The following is a 16808-nucleotide window of genomic DNA, read 5'->3' as shown; positions in this document are numbered from 1 at the left end:
AGTCAGGGAGTAAACCTATGAATTTCCTGGTAGACAATGGAACAGAACTCTCTGCCTTCTAAAGTTCCCTCTGTCAAAATGTTCCCATCATGGGGAAAACTGGGATTCTTGCCTCTCCCCGCTTCTGCCAGGCACAAACTTGTAGCCTGGGAGGACATCTCACCAAACATGAGTTCCTGTATCTTACAGTCCCATACCACTTCTGGGAAGGGGCCTCTTCTTCAAGTTTTAGAAGTGACCATCTCCTTCAGACCACGCCAGTTGGCCTCCCTCTCATCTAACCCTGCACTTCCAACTTTGACTGTTCCCCTAGAAAAATACGATACCTGCGTGAACCTGACACAGGTAACTGTAATCCTGAAGTTCTAGAAACTCCCCTCTCAGAGGTATAAACTAAAAACTTTATCTCTGGACCTGGCCATCAACCATGCTGCCTCACTGCAACCCCCACAGCTGTGAGACGTCATAGGAAGCACAAATAGGCATCCAGTCACACATCAACCTGATATACTGTTAGTCACCTTGGGAAAGATCTCTGCGTCACTGACAATACAGCCATCACTGTACTTTCTGTGATGTCCAGTTCACACAACATTTTTGTGCTGTTACTCAATTTACACAAGGGTTTGGGAATTGCCCTGCTCTTTTGGGGGAGGCTCTAGCAACAGACTTGGCTCAATGACAGCCTGTTGCTTTGTTCCTTCCAGCTCTGTCATGGTCCCCTGAGAAAGAAAAGTGAGGCTTAAAAACTGAAAAATGTCTATAGACTGGCAAAATGCTAAAAAATACCTCTCCCACCTATAAATCCATTTCAAGATCTTCCAGCTGCCCGTGCTGTCACAATTGCCTTCCATATATACTGCCTCAGTAGTCTGCCACTGCAGCCTGCTGGTACACCAGCTTGGATCTAAAGAAACCTTCTTCTGCCATTGATTGTCTCCTGTCAGTCTCCTGATTGTCTCCTCTCACCTTTAAATGAAAAGACCCTAGTTCTGGGCTTAAGAGTCAACTGATCTGGGGGCTGGGATTTAGCTCAACAACATAAATGCCTGCCTTGCAAGCACGCAGTTGTGAGTTTGATCCCTGGTCAAAAAAAAAAAAAAAAAAAGTAAAAGTCAACTGACCTGGACTCAACCTCCCACAGGTTTAAAAGCTTGTTTACCCTCTTTGAAAAAACCCTCACAGCTGCCCTTGATCATTTCCCAGACAAAATATCACTGTATTTCTGATTAATGACATCCAAGCTGTCTGCTGGAAAGACAAAAGCTCTGCTAAAATATCTGGCAGAACCTGGTTACAAAAAAGAGATTTCACAAATATTTTGAAGCTACTGGCTTCTACAGAATTTGGATCCTCAGTTCACAAAATCAATGAGGCTTATTCAGACTGCTAGTCCCTGGGAACACCTGGTGACCTACCTCTGCAACGGGTGGCTCTGGTCACTAGGGTCTGCCTCCCCACTTTGCCTTCATGCTCCAATAGGCACTGCCCTTCTGATCAAGATAGCTGACAAGCTCACCTTAGGCCAAGACCTAACTGTCCAGGTGTCACATGTTGTAGTGGACATAAAAATGGACCCCCTGACAGATGCTGGGTACACTTTTACCCCTGCAGCCAGCTCAGGCTCCGATGTGCGTGTGCCACTGATCCCAACCTTCACCCACAGATATCTTTTGGTGCTTATATGCACCACTCATGCTGGCCTGACGCATTTCCAACCTGAGCTGAGAAGGCAACAAAAGTTTGTAGGGTCCTGCTGTAAAAAAAATCACCCCTAGATATGGCCTACTGTTATTTACCAGCAGTGATGATGGACCTACATTTATAGCAGAGAATACTAAATAAAAATACATATATTACAAGCTCTAAAAAGTTGAAAAAATAAAACATAACCATACAGAAATAACTTGTAACTAGCTCCATAAAAGGTTAGCTAAAAGAACATCTGTACCTGCAGGTACTCCTCCACACATACGTAACACGGTAACTAGCTCTATGAGTTTCAGAAATCTAGCTTTATTGCTGCTGGAGAGTTTACCTAGACCAGACAGTTCATTCTAAAGAGACAACACTCAAGGTCACTGCTCCGGTCACTCTGGGTGCTGACCAGTCCATGCACAGCTAACGGCTGAGACCACTGTCCACAGGATTGCTCCATACCCATTCCTCCAGATTTCTGTGCCTTTTCAGGATGCTTACCCCAGCCCTTACTTCCCTGTCCCCTGTGGTCTTAAACTCTATGGACAGCTGCCTCAATAAAATAAAATACTTGATCAAGATCTGATGAATGTCTGAGGCACATTGGACACCCTTCCTAAATCAAATAACTCCCTCACTGTCTTGCCAGAGTACTGTCACAGAGTACACCGGCCTAACTTATGTCTTTTTCTAAAAGCAACTCAGGGAAAAACTCTATGATAAGACAATCTTGAAGACCTTGAGTAGGGCCCATCCTAGGATCATTGACAGCCCCAGTGTTACTGCTTCCAGCTGGGCCTTGTCTTCAAAGGTTGAATAAAACATGCCTGGCAGACTTGCCAGGAAATCTAAAAGAAGGAGGAAATGTAGCAGAAAATGACCTTTCCAGCCAACATACTCCAGTTTGTTAGCTGCCTAGGTAATAGTTCTGGTTACAGTTCCAGTTACTTTTGTTTCTTAGAAATAACCAATCATTGTGATACATAGCTGGTCACAATGATGCATATAAGAAATGAAAAGAAACAATCCCCAATTGACAATCCATTATGCCTCTGTACTTTGTGCTTGTTTAACCTATATAAGTCTCTAACCACCAGCGGTCAGGGCCTGATATTTTGAGAATGACTCCAGTCAGTGCCTGTCAATATAAAAATAAAATTTCTTCCAAATCTTGGGTGTCATTTCAGTGTTTCTGTTTGCTTTTGCAATATATTTAACACATATTAAGTATGTGTGACACTATCATTTGTTGGGATAGGGTATTAACACAGGAACAAAAATGGCTGTTTCCTGTGGGTAACTCTGCCACTGGACTTGTGACACAGGATGCCAGCTTCATTTTGGGGCGGGGGATTTTCCTCTAAATGGCAGGTGGCAGGACACCCTTGCTGACCTTATCTTTTCTTTACAGATCTTTGAACTCCAGGTAAACAGTCCTTGAGGTGAGGGAATGTATTTTGATTCCAAATTCATTACCAGGTTTGGAAATTCCCATTTCCCTGCAGAAGCACAGCGTTTATCTGAGTGCTTCGTTTTATCCTGGTGAGAGATTAACATGCCTCACAAGATCATTGAAACTAATTGTTACAACAAATTAATGAATTACATGTGCAGAAGGAATTATTCCCCTGCATGGAGAGTATTAGAAAAGACAGTGTATATCATTTTCCTTAATAATCTAATTACAGTGGAGTGATTACTAGAGTACCTTGTTCCTGTAGGGTTTCCAAAATTGAAAGATTGAGTTTACTTTTACCAGTGGCTAGGGATGGCTAAACAACATTTCATTGTCACTCTTCATTTGCTGTTTTCTGATACCTACAGAGCAGCTTTCAGATGACTACTGTGACTTGTCATAATTATGTGCAGCCTTGACCCATTGATAGTGAAAAATGGATTTTTAATTTATTTTTTCCAGCTATGATGCTGAATTTGTAACTGAGCTGACAGTGCTTTCAAACCCAGCCCCCAGTGTAAATAATAGTGGTTATATCAGAGCAGACAGCCTAAGCCTTCAATAATGGGTATCTATCACTATCGCCTCTGTATCCTGTTGGGTAATAGCATCTCAGTTTTCCCATGGAGATTCTACCTGTACAGGTCCACAGTTTGATCATCTACTAGAGTGGACTGGGCATGGTAGTTCAGAGTCTACACTAAGGATGAACATGTGATCAGGAAACTTGGAATTACGGTTGCATGTTTTAGAAAAGAACTTCTTATTTTTCCTTTGATGTTGCCAAACTATCCATGATTTAAGAGCCCTTGATAGATCCCTGGATAGAACCTATGAGGAAAATAGACCTGAGAGATAGTGGTGGATGCCTGCACTTACACAACTGGTCCAGTTGTCCCTGAAGTAGATTTCTGGACTTTAGAACTATGGAAGACAAAAATTCCTTTTGTGGGATTAAATTGGGTTCCTTTACTGTTCACCAAAAGTGTTCCCTTACTATCTTCTTGGTTACTAGTCTACCAAACTGAAAAGGAGAAAACTGCTAACAGAGTTCCACCAAACTGTGTTTGTAAATCAGAGATTAGTGCTTGTGTTTCTAGCTTATTTCTCTGAAACAAAATGTAAATTATTTTGCACGGCTCAAGAGCTTCTGAGGAAAGTGAGACCAAAGTGTTTCTCACTTTAAGGAGGAAAAAGGAAAAACCTAGACTTCTGAAATGTTTCTGGAGAAACTAGGAATGTTATCCTTTCTTTCTGTGTCTGAATGTGAAGGCTCTCATCTCCATTTACAACCAAGACTTGAGCAAACCAATCAAAAAGCCAGAGAGAGATGAGAAAATTATTTCTCTTTTTTCTTGCAAGGTGTATGAATTGTTTATTCTGTACTATGGCCAATATTTTATAGGGGATGGAGCTAGGATGGTTGATATGTGAGGAAGAAATAGAATATATGGGAGCAATGGTTATTCAGTTTTAACCTATTTGTAATGATTTTAATTGAAAATATATGTATGGTCCAATGAGAACAATATTGTTGACCCCAGACTGTGGCAACTGAATGCCTTTTATCTGAGTTTGTAGCTTCTGTTCTACAGCTGGTGTGGACTCTTCCATTGTGAAGTATTTTTTGCCCAGTGTCAATTACCTGATTACAGAGTTCTAGGGCAACACGAGAGGGGTCATTTGAGCTGGTTAAAGATGGCCTGCTGGGCCTCATTTTTGCTCTTTGCTTGTAAGAATTGGGAACCAGAATGCAGGCCGTGCCTTTTGAATAGTCAGTGCCTTGTTTTTGACTGGCCTCTGTTGTTCCCTGGGTCAGCCGGCAATAGCTAAGGACTGGGTAGGTGTAGGGATGAGTGAAACTAATTAGATCAGATGGGAATCACATGTAGAACCCTGGCATTGTCAGCATCATCTGCTATCCACCTGAGCAAACTGGATGGAGACTGACAAATGAGAAGCTGGCAGACACAGCCTGTATTTTGGGCGCAGACCTTTGCGACACCACTGTCACATTGCATCTGAAAAGGAGGGAACTGAAGCCCGTAGCCTCACTCTGCCTTTCCCCAGTCCTGTCATGCACTTGGGAATAATTAAATATACCAATGATTAGAGTCATTTTCAGTTGGAGATGAGCTCAGCCTTCTTAATGACAATATTTCTTTCATTATACAGATTAAGCATGGAATGCATGCTGTAGGTTTTATGGGTAGAATTTTGGCCATTCAAAATTCTAAGTTGAAGTCTCATCCCCTACTAATTCAGAATATTCAGAACATAGAGATAGAGCCTTTGTAGTTAAAACAAAGTGATAGGGTAGTCCTTAATGTGGCATGACCACTGTGTTTCTTTGTTTATTTAAGAGATAAAAACACACCAAAAAGAAAAACAAAAAGCAAAAGAGACAAACAACAAACCCAAAACAATAACTATAGATTTTCAAAACAAGATGATAGGAATTTAACACTGGTTGTAATATTGTTACCTTCAAAAGGGTTGCTTAGATTACCAGATATAGATGTAAAATTAATCTAATCATATGAATATTAACTGTTATTTTCCAAGAACTAATACAATCAGTAGTGCTGACTAATATGTTTATAACAAAGGAATATTTGACACAGCCGTGTGTAGAGAGGAGACAGTATTAAGAGACAAAAGATGGAGAGCTAAAAGCCCCAGGCAGGGTCTAGACCAGATCCCTTTCTCACAGGTCTCGGAAGAAGGCGTCTCACCTTGAGTTTGGACTTCCAGCCTCCAGAACTGTGGGAGAGTAAAATTCTGTTGCTTAACCCTAGCAGGAGGGAGGTGTGTTAGAATAGAAAGTCGGTACTGTACACATTGAGACTTAGGCTATCTCACTTCATCTTCCTCTGTGAGGTAATTGCTGCATTCTCATTAAACTCAGGAGACGTGGCTCTGTGGGTGTGTAGCTGTCTAATAGAAAATCTCACATTGCAACTCATGGGCTTGATACCAAGTTTAGTAGGATTTTCTTTCCCAAGAACAAATCACAAAGGGAAATATATTATTTTCCTTAAGGAGGAAAGATAAATATTTTAAAAGAGTACACACAAGAGATAAATGATATAAACATTCATGTACCTGCTATCCAAATTTAACAAATGTGATCATATTATTATATTTCCTTCAGATCTTTCTTAATGCAATAAATCTTTACAGATAATTTTTTATGCTTCAATTGATCATTCTCTTTTCTCTTCCCCAAAGGCAAACAGTACTATTAATTTTATTTACATCCAATCCATATTTTAATATTTTCACCAAGTATATATTTATACATAAATAATGTGGCATTTTGTGTGCTATTATAATACGACATAATGGTATCACATTGCATATATCACTTCATGACTTCCTTTCACATAGCATTGTTTTGAGGTTTATTTATGTGGACACACATAGATTGTGCTGGCCTATTTTAACTGCTCAGTGGTATCCTGTGATGGAAATTTCTTATTAAAAATAAATTTGAGCAAAGTTATACTGAAATGGAAAATATTTTTTATCCTTTGTATATGTATGCAAAAGTTAACGTATCTAGAAGCCAGGTTGATAGGTCACAGAAAGGTACTTACTATTTCCACCCAATATTGTTAAACTTATTTTTGAGTGGATTGTTCTAGATTATACTCCTACTTAAGAATACACAAATTAGTTTCATCTGCATACTTTGCATCATTGGACTTTTAAGATTTTGGAAATATAATGTAATATATACATATATATATATATTTTACAGTAAGTCCAGTATATTATATATTAGAGATAGTATATATTCTACTCTAATTTGCTTTTTCACTAAGTATCTTCATGAGATTTATCTAAATTGATATATATTGTTCTAGTTCAGCCATGTTCACTTCTATATACTATGCCACCATATAAATGTATCTTATTTTATTGATCCATTCTTCTTCTAAATATTTAGGATGTTTCCAGTTGACTGGCTGTGGTATTTTATGATTATAGGTCTCTTTCACCATACCTATGAGGATTTCTCTATATAGAATGGAATTGTTATGGGAGAAAAATGCCTTCACATTTACAGATACTGCCAAATTGTTTTCTCAAGTAGTTACATTATTTTAGGATCCTACCAGCAGGTTATGAGAATTCTGATATTTTATATTCTTATAAACTGCTGCTGTTTTTATGCTTTAAATTTTCTATGAATCTTATAGGTATGAAGTATTATTTTATTATAACTTCAAGTTGATATGTGATGGAAAATTGATATGCAGAAAAGATGTTCTAATTTTTTTTTGTACTGGGGATCAAACTCACGACCCTGTGATTGCCAGCAGGTGCTTACAATGCTGAGCTAAATCCCCAGCCCAGAATCTGTAACATTTGCCTATTTCCCATGGTGTAAATCTTCCCATCATGACCAATTTCAAGTCACCTGTTTTCACCAGGACTAATTTGGAAGTCACCAACATGACCAAACTGAACGTGACAGTCAAGGGTTGGGACGAGATGGGTACAATCAACTCTAGCATGATAATTCAAGCTGGTTTCTTATGGCATATCACTGGTTAAATTTGCATTTTCTTGGCTATTATCTAGATTGCATATGTACATATACAATGTGCATATTTTGCCATTTTTGTTTCTTAGCCTATGAAATTTCTGCTTAGACTTTTGGCTACTTTCTCTCAATTTATTGTTTTTAATATTAATATGTAAGAATACGTCTATTTTATATATTATTTGTTATATACAGTAAATAGATTTTCTCAGATTTTTCTTTTAATAGTATGTTTTGTTGCACAAATGTTTTAAATTTCAATTTAGGTATACTTATTATTCTAATTTCACAGTTGTGCTTTGTGTAACTATTTGCTAGCCCAAAATTACCAACATGTTTTTGTAAATTTAATTTTTTTTTAATTTTGCTTATTTATTTTATTTTGGTACCAGGAATTGAACTCAGGACCTTGCACTTGCTAGGCAGGATGAGATTTTCCTCAGCTCAAATTTACTTTGAATTTTTGGAAGTGTTTGCCTTTATTTTTAACAAACTCAATTTTTTGGAAATTATTTTTATGAATAGACTAAATTAAGTACCTTATATCAGTTATACCAGTAACAATTGTTTGGCCATTTTTCTTATTGGTCAAAAAACCTCCTAAATTAAAGCTCTTTATAGGTTCTTCAGTTTGTATCATTGCATATTTTCTTACTTATATATTGATATCATACTATTTCAAGGTCTAATGATAAAGACACCACCCTGTACCCCACCTGTTCTTCCTCAAAATCATTTGGTACTTTCTTTTTTAAAATATGCAAAATTAAATTTGTGTACATCAGGAGTGCAAGGATACTTAATCCTTTTCCAAACTGGAGAGAAAATAATAATAAAACGAAGGCTGTGTTTGATCTGAATCTATCTTCATTTATGTCTCAAATCCAGCTAACCAATTTGTTACGATCTTTTTCAGCTTTGCATCTAGCTCATCTGAGACATTCCCACAAGCCTCAAGACTGGCTAACAAGGCTTGCTGCTGGCTGCTAATATGAGACAAGAAAGCATTCTGAAACGGATTTTTCTGGACTCCAATCTAACAGGACTCTGCTTTATACTCAGACAGTTAGTAGCCACGTGCTTTTCAGTGGCTGTGGAAGGGCGCTGTTCTTGCTTTAGCAAAGCAGACAAATGCACATTGCAAACCAACCACTGTTGAAGTTGAGTGGTAGAATTGAGATCAGAAGCACAATGGTCTAAAACAACAATCTAATGATTCTGGGCCACCAGATTCATTTACCTACTTCACAGCCCTGGTTTCGGCAGAAACATGCGACACAGACAAATCAATGCCACTGACACAACTGCTATCTCCATGGAATAATTCTGATTCCAAAATGTGATCGTCAGATGAAAATGACTTCCTTTGGAATATCGCCAGCCTGCGTTTCCATGACAGCTTTATCCATCAAGAGATCTGTTTGACCAAAAGAATCATTCATTTTTCCCCAGCTCTCTCTAACACCCTGGAGTGTAGATAGAATGTGTAACCAAAATAGGCCTCGTAAGTGGAAAAGTGGAATATTTGACAGTAAGCAATGTCCTGTTCAAATGAGTTTTCCTAAATGATCACGGCATGTTTTCCATTATCTCTCAAATATTCTGTCATAGAACGGTCAGAGTAGGAGTCAAGTATGGAAGTGGAAGCCAGCACCACAAAGCGGTGCCTTCCGGGCATCCATGAGTCTCTTCACCACCCAGGCACTAGTGGGCTGCACTGACCAAAAGACGTAAATACAGTATAGTGTTGGGAGCTGTTGAAACTGGAAACTGAACACACATGCAGGGCTGCTGCATGGCTGGGCAAGGTAAGACAATGGCCGAGGACACCTGGCTCCAACTCCACTTAACTGAATAAAGTCTGTAGCTGCAGGTGTTTTAATCCTGTAGTGAAATGAAACATAGTGATCTTCGCATAAGAAAATTCTCCTAAATTAGACATGATTTTTTACTTGGCAAAGTCCTTGAACTACTCCCAAGGTCTGTTCAGTTTCTTGCATTTTGCACTCCAACCTCCTAAATAAATGCGGGCTACCGAGAGACATCCCCTGTCTTAGCTCTCAATCTCAAACTTGGCAGAAGAGTTTTGATCCTCCTACCACCTTAAAATCATACCACTTATCTTGTTTATTTAAGCCTTCATTGTACAATCGTTTGGGAGGTTGGGGATCTAGGCTTGGTCTCTGGTGTTATAGCTTCTTTCTGTCATTTGGATTCATCATTGAAACACTTCTGATTATTGACTGTGTCTATAGCAATTAATGTTTTTCCAGTCAGTCATGAATAAGGGGCTCATGCTGACACAAACAATAAGATAGCAAGCTACTCACAGCCTTGACTAGACTCACAGTCTAGCAATCTGCACTGGTTCCCATACAGATATCTGAGCAGTCATTGCAGGGTCTTTCAGGCCAAATCATCTATAGATCTTGAAACCAGCTAGACCCTTCCCATCCGTGGCACTACCAATGGGTATCTATAACATGATCCAGTGGCACCTTGCCAACTGGAATGCCCCTTTTACAGTGTCTCCTTCTGTAACTGGTTTATCACTCACAAGCAGAACAATGCCAACACTGTTCTGTTCCACTTTAGAAATGTGGCCCTTAAGCCTGAAGAGAACAGTTACCTTTCTGCTGCTGGAACATTCCTCAGCCCGTGAACTCCAGAAGTCCTGTTTCTGAAACATGCCTGGTCTCTGAGGTGAACAGAAGCATCTGCTGCAAAAACGTGCTCTTCAAGAATGAAAGAAAATTTCATCAGTGCAGGTCTTGGTGGATGAGTTTAGAGACATGGAGATTCCTTGTGGCAATGAAGAATGATCCTAAAATATTTTTAGCAACAGCCCTGCCAGCCAAGTGAGGGCATGGCCATGAGTCTGACAATGAATTTCAGACTTATCACATTTATTTTTGAGAATAATGCATATCAAAACTCAAACCCTGATAGCTACAGTTTGCCCACCAATCATTCTTTCAAGTCTACATGGTGATCCCTGGAGAGAGCAGTAGTTTATCTCAGAGTTGCAATGCTTTAACATAGCTTTTCCTCAAGACAGTTTGAATATTCAGCGTTCAGTGGAAAGTGCTTTTTTTCATATTTTCCATTTTGTTACATTGACTATTAAAGCGCATGTACTCAAGGATTAAGATTTAATAAGATTAATGACACTGCTTCACAAAAGCCAATAGTAAGCAAAAGTGGCTCTGAGAGCCTTGGTGGGAGGTTGTGTGTGTCATTTTCTGCAGAGACTGTGAATACTGTGGAGCTCCCAGCACAGGCTAACTCTGTTTGAAACACTGCACAGAAAAGCTATCAACTTTAGCAAAGCTTCTAGCCACAGAAGAGCACATCCCTAGCATGGTCCTAATTCCCCTGTAGAGCCTGCCTGAGAGAGCACAGCCCTGGCAGAAAATCTCTCTATTCCTTGTAGCCTGCACCCACCCAGTGATAGGCTCCTTCTTAGAATATTTACTAAAACAGGCTCATAAGTGTAGATATGATGCTAATGCTACTCTCAAGAGTTTCTCAAGGCCTAGAAGCTATTCACTTGCAATGAAGGTATCAAGAAGCTAACAGGCAGCTGTCCACAAGTGTCTGTGGAAGGATCGGACCTTAGCATGAATACCTGGTAGCTGCCAGCCCAGCTGGCCTGGTCACAGTTACACAGATCTTCTAATCCTCTGAACTTCTGTATGTCTCTGACTTTGTGGAATGCCCATTCTCCCTCCTTTCTCATTCTTCTTTGGAAATGCACAAATCTCTTTCCAAATTGTTGTAGAGTTTGACTCCTGCCCTGCTGTCACTAGTTACTGAATAAAACCTGTTTTCACTGATTTAGCGAATGTCTGACATGTTTGTCTTTGACCAGTAGCAGTGACAAAGACAGCAACTCCTGGCAGTTTAGTGCCGTTGCTTTAGTTTGAGCGCATTCATTGACTCTTGTTTTATAAATGTCAGTGCAAATGTCAACTCATTGAAAATGGCAAATAGTAGCCTAGTGCTATAAAAAAATTTTGACCTAGTATATCTTTTCCAGTTCTTTTATTTGAACTTTTGGTATTTTAAAAAGGCATTTCTCTCATAAGTAGCATAAAGCTGAATTGGAAACATCTGTTTCATAAATTTTTATTTTATGAAAAAGTAAAACAAAATTTTAAAATAAGAGAACAATAATAGTTAATGTACTGTATCACTGTCTTGCAGTTTGTTTCTTCTTTGTAAGAAAGAGTCTTTCAGTCTATGTCTGGTCCTGTGAAAACATCTTATTTTGATAGTTCCTTATTAGGTTATTTTATTCTATTTATAATTGCTGCTAATGCTGGTTTATTTGAATATAAATAAAATCTTTTACTTTCTATTATCACGTGGTTTTCTCTAACTCTCTACATCCCTTAGTTTGACTTGGACTTCTGTATTTTTCCTACCATGTTTTTTCTTGATTGGTTTAGAACTTCAATATTTGATTCTTGCTTTATTACATACTTTAAAGGAGTTTAATAGCATCATTATCATCATCTTTATTTTTATACCTTATCTTTTGCATTTGTGTTTTGTCTAAGTTTTATTCTGGGCAAAAGCTATCACATCTGCCTTTGAACTAATCTTACTTTGGTTATATCAAGAGAATTATTTATAGCATATTGAACTTTCAATTTTAATAATAAATTGACTCTTCTTTCTGAGCTACCTATTTTTAATTTGTACCTTATTGCTTTGGTTTCTTAAATTTTTTTCTTATGTTATAGATGCTATAAAATTCTTTGAGGCTATAAAACATTTCTATTTTTATTTTCAGCATTTCCTGATTGGCTCTTCTTCCTTAGCTTGCCATTTTAATATGCTTACGGTTTCCATCTGCAAATGCATCTCAGAGACAATTCCTTTCTATGGCTTTTGGGCACATTCTTTCCTGTGGTTGTGAACACTCAGATTCCTACGCTGAGCTAGTGTTTACATTGATACCCCTGTGATACTGGAGATGGTGCAGATCCAATAATAGATCTTTGAGTAGCCATGCTTGGGACCTTTTCACAGGCTGCTCATTAAAATGCATGTATACGTACTTGTGCATGAGTGTTAGAGAAAGTAATGCATTAATTTGAGGCACCATCATGACTGGAAGCCCTTTTAGGTGATTTCTTTAGGGAAAGCTGTTAGACAAAAATGTCAATAATAGTATAAATAATAATACAGCAGAGATAAAGGTAACTGGATTACTTAGTAGAATGTTTAGAACAGAGACAAGTATACATATTGAATTACCTGCCATGTTTGCTATGGTATCTTGCATGTTAACAGGCACTCATTAACAGGCAAACATTATATAAAATTACCTTCAGGCTATTCATTTAATTTTAGGCATTCAGAGATTTCATACTGGTAGTTTTGAATTTTCCCAAATCCTACCCTCTAAAAGACTCTGAAATGTTGCTGCTCCCAGAAGGAACAATCAGTATAACATTGGCTTTGTTTCTGTATCAAGAGTTTTTTATTGTGTATCAGTAAGTGCTCATAGCTGATGTTTTGTATGTGTAATAAAGAGAGGTGAAATAAAAGATCAGTTGATGTAAATTTTAAAACTGGTAAGTTTGTGACTTTGATATGAAAAAGAGACTGGTCTTTTCTACTCAAATAAGATTTTGGAAAAAATAAAAATCTTTTGCAAATCTTCTACAATAGTGAATGTAAGGACAAAGGAAAACGGAAGCTTTTCGTTGCATTTTTCCTCTTTATCGGTACCAGGGATCGAACTCACGACTACCTGCTTGCAAGGCAGGTGCTTATGCCGCTGAGCTAAATCCCCAGCCCCGGAAGCATTTTTTTTGAAGTCAGAGGTCCACTGTAAACGAACTTGAAAGCATTTGAGTTGGTCTTAGAAATTATCCAGGTGACATAATTTGAAACAATGGGAAGATTCCACTGCACCTAACTTCCTCCTTTGCTGATGATCACAATGTCTAGTGTTTCCACGGGAGAGGCATAATACTCCGCAGTCTACAGGTGAGCATCCCTAATCCAAAACTCCAAACCTCCAAAACTTTTCCAAGGCTGACATAGTCAGAAAACGTGCTCACTAAAAACGTTTTATAAAATTACCTTCAGGCTATGTGTACAAGTTGTACATAAACAAATTTTGTCTCATTCTTAAGATATGTCATTATATATGCAAATATTTAAAAAGCTGAATTTCCTACTTTTTTTGAATTTCCTACTTTTTTCTGATTTCTAATTTTTTTCAAGTTCTGTATTATTTCTATCCTTTGTTTCTGCTTTGCTTTTTAAAATAAAAAGAAAAAAAAGAAAGAAAAGCTGAAAAAAAACCCCAAAACTGAAACATTTCTGAGACATACACTTCGTATCAGGGCTGCTCCACTCTCATCGACCTCTCTCTGATGTTTAGTTCTTGTCGCTTGTTGCCCAGGGAGTGAGCACTTTGTGTTAGACACTTTAGGGTAAAGGTTGTCAGATCCACGCATCTGACAGTTATTCACCTGACCATCTCTTATGCACTGGTGACTTCTCAGTCTTAAAGATGATTCTGTAATGAAAAATAAATGTTTGGTTTAAGAAACTCACAATCCTGGGGAAAATGGATACAACAGTGTATTAAAGTGTGATGTGATAAGTGCGGACAACGCTGTCCTCTGGTAACGTGACAAGGAGGGAACAATGATTCTATAAGAATGAGGGAACTCTTCCGAGAAGAGGACACATTTGAGTCTTGTGAAGGACTGGTAGGATTTATTTACCGGAAAAAAATGGGATGACATTTTCGGGACACGGAGGCATTCTGAGGATGTTAAGTCCAGCTCTGGAAGGTGGAGAGAGAAGCAAGGATTTGGGAAAAGAGCTTCTAAAGATTGTCTTATGAGAAAAATGATTTACTCTATGACACAAGGCTCCATTTAAATAAGACTCCAGTGGCTTCGTCATCGTGTGTGTGTGTGTGTGTGTGTGTGTGTGTGTGTGTTACAGCATGCCTGGGGTAGGGTAAAGATAATACTTGCTTCAAAGTGGAAGGTGCTCAGTGCCTACATAAGTTCAACCATTTAACACTCATGTAATTCTTTACAAGCTACTTAATCTCTTGGAATTTAGGATTCTTCAATAATATAATGCAATAATAGCAGCTTCTCCATCGCTATGGTGAGTTCTTAAAACTTGAAAACATGCTGAAATAAAGATCATACAAATACAGGATTAGGTATGGAGCAGTATTTGATGAATTATTGGGTCGGACTAAAGCAGGGCTCACTGGGAAGGATGTGTCAGTGTGGTAGCTATGAGGTGCAGGAGCTGGTAGATTGCATAGGATAATTTTGTCCTGAGAACACTTGCTAGGTTTTGCTTAGGTAGCTGCTACAATAAGCTCTCATACACTGCACATGTGGTCATACCCTGGTCCTACACCTAGTCAGCCACTTTGTAAATGGAGAAATGGATACTACTATGGCCAGGCATATTCAAACTCGTCTCTAATAATAAACATCAATTTAGAGATTTACCAACATGAAACTAAGTTAGTACATAAACTCACACTATTTTGCTCATGAAAAAAGTCTAACCCATTTTTCTTTAGCAAGAATAATTTTCCCTCATTTATCCATGAGGGCATGACTTGGGATTAACTATGAGTACCAATAAATGTGAGTTTTTAAGTCCCTTATACAAAATGGCGCAGTAATTTTGTATAACCTCTGAACCACCTCCCATATGTCTTAAATTCACACTAGATTATTTATAATACCTAATAGAATGTAAATGCTGTGGAAATAGTTGCACCATTTCAGGAGTTATGATAAGTGAAAAATCTGTACCCATTCAGTTCAGATGCAGTTACAGCTACTAAGTTTTCAGTTTGTCGTTGGTTGAGTTCACAGATGTGGAATTCAGCCATACAGAGGGCAGACTGTACTTGCTGATTTAGCAGATACTGCGACCTACATCTCTCATGACACTGTTGTCTTTTGTACTATGGGAAAAAACAGCATTTTTACTTTTGTTTTCTGTATATGTTTCAAAATTAGCTAACAGCTAAATGCCAAAGCAGCAACCTTGGGTTTTGTGAGAGTTAAAGAAAATTTAATGTCAGGAGTTTTACATCTACAATTGAAATTAATCCCAACACACCCCTTTTGCATGCAGATTCTGGGCTTGCTATAAAAATACTAGAAGACATGCAAGAGAATGGAAATTGGTTCTTCGGGTATTACAGCATCTTGACTTAGCGGGGTTCTAACCTTGGCCTCCTGCTTCCTGAGGGGCCTACTGCTGATGCAGCTTAAACGCCGAAATATCAAGCCGCACACAGAATTTTTCATCAGAGTAAAATTAAAAATGAAACCTTCAAATTCCACTTGATTCTGGACATGTTCTATCTGCATTAAATCGAACCTAATGGACTGAGAAATGAGTGCTTCCGCACATATAGGTAAGAATTATTTGTGTGAGAATAAATTGCTCATACGCCCTTAGCCAGCAATGTATGTCTGTCTACATGGATACATAGCACTGGAGCATCCTGTGGAATATTCGTGAGATGGCTGAGAACCGATTTTCAGTCAGGCCACTTGTTTTCTGCTCATCATTAATCCATCATTAATTCTTGGTTTGGCTTCTCCCAAATGCAAGTAGAAAGATTTAATGAATATTTTGATTATGAGAAACACTGACTAAGGGTCCTAGCACGAAGAGGATACAGAAAACTAAGTGTCTATTTGTGAACTGCGGATTATAGTCACAGCATAATTTCATTTGGCTCTTTTTTCTGTACACTATTGTTATTTTCTTAGTTCTATAGTCTATTCTTACATGATCCTTCCTGTTTCACTGTTATCTATGTTATATATATATATATATATATATATATAATTTATATTTGCATGTATTTCTTGTATCATGTCTAAGAAATTACTGACACCAGCATCACAGGTCACATTATTGTTCTCAATATTTTTGTTCTTATTTATTGTTTTGTTTTATTTAATGTTCTACTTTTATTCTGTTTTACCTGATTTTGCCTTGTCTGATGGTGTGGGCAACTATTGTGAAGATAGCAAGAGATAGCATGGTAGTCATGGTAGAGTCCCTATTATCCTG

The sequence above is a fragment of the Cavia porcellus genome, unplaced genomic scaffold (genome assembly GCF_034190915.1).
Source record: "Cavia porcellus strain 051 isolate PalLab524CR breed Dunkin Hartley unplaced genomic scaffold, mCavPor4.1 scaffold_26, whole genome shotgun sequence".
Classification (NCBI taxonomy): Eukaryota; Metazoa; Chordata; class Mammalia; order Rodentia; family Caviidae; genus Cavia; species Cavia porcellus.
This window is presented reverse-complemented; position numbering follows the sequence as displayed.